Consider the following 6,723-nt stretch of genomic DNA (forward strand, 5'->3'; position numbering starts at 1 on the left):
GGTAATGCAATATCTCAACAAGTTCAATCATCTCTCCCAATATGATATAGACCAAGTGGGCACGGATTTGAAGAAGAAAATTTGCTTCATGAGAGGTTTGAATGATCGACTGCAGCGAAAGATGGCCACATGCCTGGACCTCACTTATAGCAGGGCCATAAGCATAGCGCTGTCAGTGGAAGCCAAGAATTCGAGACAAGGAAAAACAAAGAGAGATAGGGGTGAAGGATCGTCTCAAGGATCTGAAAAGTGGTCGAGGTTGGTGATTCGTCCTTTCAACCCAAATCTCTCTTCTCCTCGTCCACCCACATATCCTTTCAAGCAACAAGTTTTCATATGTCCCACTCCTGCCCCCGCTCAGAACAATCAGCCGAGTGCCCCTGTTGCTCGTTTCCCCGCCTTACCTAGTTCCTCTAATGGCTGCTTTAATTGTGGGAAGTCTGGACACTTCATCAAGGACTGTCCCTATCCAAAGCAGAATAAATCCAATTTTCCACAGACTTCTGGGAACATGTCTCAAGGCAAGGGAAATGTGATCAACACTCCAGCGGGCAAAAATACAAAAAAACTGGGCGAGTCTACTACACCGAAGTGGCGACCACCCCCAGAAGGAGAACCAGTGATGATGGGTACATTTTTCGTTGCCAACCATCCCGCCGTCATCCTTTTTGATTCTGGTGCATCACATACTTTTATGAGCAAGACTTCTATTGAGAAGCATTGCATACATAGTATTGAATCAAGGGAGGGGTTTGTTACTCAATCACCCGGGGGTCGAATATTTACTAAGGAAGTAGTCTTCCACATACCCGTAACATTGGCCGGACATGAGTTCCCTACCAACCTGATAGTTATAAAGGGACAAGATGTAGATGTTATTTTAGGCATGAATTGGTTAGTCCAGAACAAGGTTATTATCAATGCTGATCAAAGGACTATTCAGCTAAGTCATGGACAAGAAGAAGTCAAGTTGTCCATCTCTGTATCTATCCCAGTTAAATTACCTGGACAAGTTTTTGAAGCTGTAGTGCAAGGAATACAAGACATCCCAGTTGTGTGTGAGTTCCCAGATGTATTCCCTGAAGATTTGCTCGAATTACCTCCGGAAAGGGATGTGGAGTTTGTGATTGAATTGAACCCCGGTATGGCTCCTATCTCCAGAAGATCGTACCGTATGCCACCTAATGAGCTGGCGGAACTCAAGACGCAATTACAAGACTTATTGGAAAAAGGATTTATTAGACCAAGTTCATCGCCATGGGGATGTCCAGCAATCTTTATCAAGAAGAAGGATCAAACTCTTCGAATGTGTGTGGACTACAGAACCCTTAATGAAGTCACTATTAAAAACAAGTATCCTCTTCCTCAGATCGATATTTTATTTGATCAACTCACTGGAGCCCGGGTATTTTCTAAAATTGATCTCAGATCGGGCTATCATCATATCAGAATTTGACTTGAGGATATAACCAAGACCGCTTTTACCACTCGGTATGGGTTATTTGAATATTTGGTTATGTCTTTTGGATTGACAAATGCTCTAGCCCATTTCACATATTTCATGAATTCGGTATTCATGCTCGAGTTAGACAAGTTTGTGGTAGTCTTCATTGATGAAATTTTGATATATTCCAAGAATGTGGAGGAGCATGCAAAACATTTGTGGATTGTGTTAACACTCTTGAGAGAACAACATCTTTATGCCAAATTCAGCAAGTGCGTGTTCTGGTTGGAGGAAATCCAATTTATAGGACATGCTTTATCTGCCAAAGGGATTGCGGTTGATCCCAGCAAGGTCAAGGATATTCTGGAATAGAAATCACCCACTTCAGTGCATCGAGTTAGAAGTCTCCTTGGATTGGCTGGTTATTACCGCAGGTTTATCCTGGATTTCTCCAATATTGATAAACTCATTACTAGGTTATTGAAAAATGATGCTAAGTTTCACTGGTCCTCTAAGTGCAACGAGGCCTTTGAACAATTGAAAGTATTGTTGACCACTGCACCGGTTTTGGCCCAACCAGATATTGAGAAGCCATTTGATGTTTATTGTGATGCATCAGGCAGTGGGCTTGGATGTGTTCTGATGCAAGAAGGATGAGTAATAGCTTATGCTTCAAGGTAGCTGCGCCGGTGTGACACCCCAGGTGTCTATTTCGTGTTATGTCGGGAGGTTTATCCTAATCTCGGATGCTCAGTGAAAATTTCTATTTCTCGCTCACGTATGTCTCTGATTATCTAGACTATTCGTACACATTTCACCGAATTCTGAGTTATTCAGTCTCACAGAAGGCCGAATTTGGAGCCTGTTAAAACTTTTATTCCTCGGCACGAATGCAAACTCGTTAATCAATCTCAATTTATAAATCTCGTCTAAATCAAACTCTCCACAGTTGTTATGTTATCTGATCTGGGTTCGAACCCGCTTTCTCTATTTTCAATCCATGTCCAAAATTTAATCCAAATCCGTACTCTGAAACAGAATACTCAGTATGTCGTCCGCTAATTAATTCTTACTCGACTCAGCCTAGTATCTTATGTCTAAACCGAATTCAAAACCCACTCCGGCGGCGATTTTAAAATGTCATGATTCGCCTTCTCTGACTAAAAATTCAAAGCCGGTCAAAAGTTTAGAGAAACTTTTGTTTCTAAAATAGTGCGCGAGAAATTTTCAAAGCGGAATCTCCAATGCGTTGCCCTCAAATAAATTCTTATCTGATTCGGCTTAATATCTATGTATCCAATCCGATTTCAAAAATCAACATCGGCGATGATTTTTAAATGTTGTGATTTGTCTCTTTCAATCAGAAATCCGAAAGCCAGTCATATCTCGAGACGATTTATTTTCGAATCATGCGCGAGGAATTATTTCTGAGCGAAGTCAAATCAAACTCTCGGTCATGTTAATCATTCGATCTTTCGTTCGTCCGAACTCTAGTTCGCTCTGTTCCTGTGTATAGACAAATTCCGCAGGAGCATTTTATTCCTGTAAATAATGGTTTCTTAGCCTAGAAGCAACCCTTTGCTTCTACCCTAAGCAACCCCACTAAAACCCTAGCCCTAGCACTTGTCTATAAATAGAAGGAACCCTCCCTTTGCACTTGGAAATTTTCCATTCCCCCTAGCCGCCACCAGCCCCTTCTCTTACTCTCCACGCCATCCTCCTCTCCTCCCATCCATGGAGCAGCAGCCCTCCCTCCATGGCGCCCACCCTCTCCAATGGTGGTGCTCACCCCTCCCTCCCTCCTTCTCCATTGCTGCAGCTCCCCTTCGTGGTGGCTGTCCCTCCCCCTACAGCCACCCCTCCTCTGCTCTCCATGGACGCCAGCCATGGCAGCCCCCTATGCTGTTGCGTGATGGCTGGAGGTGGGAGGTAGAAGAAGACTCCATGAGGCTATGACAGGTGGGTCCAAGGTTAAGTGCACAAGTGACCAAAGTTGCAGATTTTTGCTCTTCCTTCAAATATTCATATCTCGAGTTTTAGAGCTCCTAAAATCGTGAAATTTATTTTGTTGGATTCCTTATGAAATGCTCTAACTATTGGATCTATAGGTTGGCATGTTTTAGTTGAAAAGTTTTTCTGTAGAAATTCGTATTTAAAAACTGGTTTACAAGACAAATGAACTTGCTTCTCTCCATAGTTTTACTTATAAAAATCCAAAAATGATGAAACTTGTTTTGTTAGTTAGATGTTGTCATAGTCCATCTAAGAAAAATATAAAACTTATATGTTGTTCACTGTTTTCTTGGTGTGTTAATTAAAACAAGTTAAATAGAGAAAATAAGATTGATTTGCTTGTTGTTTTTGGATCTGTAGATCTGCTACTCCAAATGAATTGAAATTTTTACAGTAGACGCTTGGTGTGATGCTTAGTGACTGGTAAACATTTCATGAATTGTTGCGCATGTATGATTAAGTTAGTGATTTAACTTGTTTAATGCACCTTAAGTAGTTTTAATTGATTTAAAAATAATGTATAGATGCAAAAATGGAAAATGGTGTTCCATTGTCCTTGCATGATATTATAGTAGCCTGAGGAAACTTAATAAAGTCATGCATCCACAAAAAATAATTAGTTTTAGATTTAACTTGCTCTCACATGCTTTATTGCATTAACAATTTGTTATTTTTGTAGTAAATAAAATATAAAACCTATGTGAAATTTATACATTATTCATTATTTGTCATTGCCTATGCATCATAAAAATGCCAGCCCCAAATTAGATAGTTTCATATGGTGAGCTAAAATTCTTACTATGGCTATTTGTCGTGATGAATGGATTGGATAAAAATATCTAATAGTTGCGATGACTCATATTTTTAGGAAGTGCGTCATGTGATGGTCGTTAGTTTCGTTGTTGTGCTTAGGTTTGTAGGTAGGTATGTGCGCGAGTATGTTTTGGCGTAGATTAAAGGTTCAGGAGAGCCGACTAGTTATAATTGGGGATGAAGTGAGTAGATTGGAGGTATAGCTTTTACTCGATAAGAAGTTCGATCGGTGTGGTTAAATTGTTTGGGCATATGTAGTGTAGTGGTGGTATAAAAAAATGGGTTAGAAATCGATCGGCTAAATAGCAAGTTCGGTTAGAGTTGTTTTGTTACATGAGATTGTGTGGTGAAGTGATGGCATGACTACGTAGCCATCATGTCATCTATTGTGTGACTATGCTTAAGTGTGCCTTGATATAAATTAGAGGATTTATGGTTATGCCATGATAGTCTAGAGCTAAACGCTTGTGGTACTCATCATAATCTTGCTTGGTAGTCAAATTAAGTCTTGTTTGCTCCCGTGCTGAAATTGCTGCATGTATGCTCTCTGTTGTGGTGATAATTTAGTAAAGCAAGTTATCTTTTAGGAATATGTGTTTTATACAAAATATGTAGTTAACTTCAATATGTAGCTTGTCCTAAAATGTCATGATCTTAGAATTAATGGTTTAGAAGTTATGCTTTTCACAAATTCAGTAACTAAATCTGTCCAATTTCTATACAGATTTCAGAAACTGTATTGTTTGCTTAAGTTAATGTTACAATCAGTTCATAGTCATTATAAGAAAGTTGTAGGTGCTGTTCTTATCTTGCTTGTGTTAAAATTTCATAACCATAGGCTCGATAGTTTAAGAGTTATGAATTTTACAAACTGGTTGATGTGTTCTGTCCACTGTCAGAACAGATTTCGAAAATTGTATTGTTTGACTTGGTTAAACATAGAATCGCTTCTTGGTAATTATAAAAGTTATGTAGTACTTTTTCTAAGCTTTCCAAAAAGTCTTGGATCACTCTTTTTGGTGATCTGAAGATTTAGTTATGGACGTTTAAAATGTGAAAACTGAATCTGCCAGTTCTGGACATCAAAGCCTTCATAGTGTATTTTACCTTTGATACATATTAAACCAGCCAGGCATGTTTATAAATAATTTGTAGAACATTTAATTAGCTTTCCAGAAAGTCTAGGATCACTTTGTTTGGATACATGAGTCTCTAGTTTTCAATTTTTGAAGTCGCAAGTCTGAATCTATCCAAACCTGGACAGAGCTGTTGTGTTAGCACTGTTTGACCTTGCTAAATGTTGAATCACGTTGAGGTAAAAATACCAAAGTTATAGAGCACTTTTAAGCTTTACAGAAAGTCCTACTTTGCTATTTTTATCAATATTTGAAGAGTTATGATTAAAACAAACCACTGCGGTGCTGCTGTCCTAAATGTGTTAGATGTGATTGATTGCTCTACTCTATTGTGTTTGCCTTGAGTGACTGCTTATTTGTTTTGCTTTTGAGTGAAAATGAGTAATAATGATAGTAACTGATATAATTTGGTTATATGTAAGTAACTAGTGCACGTTCCTAAGTAGTAAATTAAATTGTTGAAGTCTAGTAATCAAGTGAACTGAAGGATTGATAAAAGACGGCTGGGTATTAATCGATTCGGATCGCCGTTACTTCTCGGACATGAAGACTTGGTCACTGACTTACACGTAGCAATCAAGTGAACTGAAGGATTGATAAAAGACGGCTAGCATAGGCCAAGTGCTTGATCTAGGATAGAAAGAAATTTAGATGCAGGTAACTACTTAACCTGAGAATTAAAATGGATTTTTAAGGATCCAATCTTAGTAAGCTTTTCTGCAAACAGAGTCTTTGAATCTTGATAAACTCTACCTTGAATCTCGAAACCTATCATATCCTTGAGAGTCTTTTCCTTTGATGAGTAAGACTTGTGAAAGTACACTCCGTACTCAAGGTTTTCAAACCCATGTTGTTGTAGGTGATGAAATAGGTGAGTTCTGATGTTTCTGTGCCAAGGTGGTTCCCAAGCAGGAGGATGAACACTAAAACTTATTAGGGGAGGGTGTTTTGCCTCCCGGTAATGTAATAATAAGTTCCACACTCAAACACCCGGTTATGTAATAACTACTCTTTCTATATTTTTGTATGAATGTAAATTATATTATTGTAATCCTTTCCGCTCATCATCTACTCCGATTATGTGCAATGTCTGTGTGATGGGTTAAGCGCTCTTTGGCGATATGATGGAGATACATATAACCAAACTTGTCGAGTCATTATGCACACCTTCATGACTGTCTAAGGTCCTTAGGACAAAGACATTTGTAGGTGGGCCTAATACCTTAGGAGGTTCCATCACATTATGTACCTCTCGCTTCCGTGCCAAACCCTCACCGCCGCGTATAGAGCTTAGGGAGAGAAAAGCCAGGGGTGGCG

At 39.1% G+C, this 6,723-nt stretch overlaps 1 long non-coding RNA gene across 1 annotated transcript; it reads left to right on the forward strand.

Annotated features, from left to right (window-relative positions):
* The first annotated feature begins 3,102 nt into the window (after window positions 1–3,102).
* On the forward strand, window positions 3,103–6,475 carry LOC109940908 (uncharacterized). Its single transcript, XR_002263645.3, has 2 exons — window positions 3,103–3,403; window positions 6,266–6,475. It is a non-coding gene; the product is annotated as an uncharacterized lncRNA (long non-coding RNA).
* The last annotated feature ends 248 nt before the right edge of the window (window positions 6,476–6,723 follow it).

This window comes from Zea mays, chromosome 7, assembly GCF_902167145.1.
Source record: "Zea mays cultivar B73 chromosome 7, Zm-B73-REFERENCE-NAM-5.0, whole genome shotgun sequence".
Lineage (NCBI taxonomy): Eukaryota > Viridiplantae > Streptophyta > Magnoliopsida > Poales > Poaceae > Zea > Zea mays.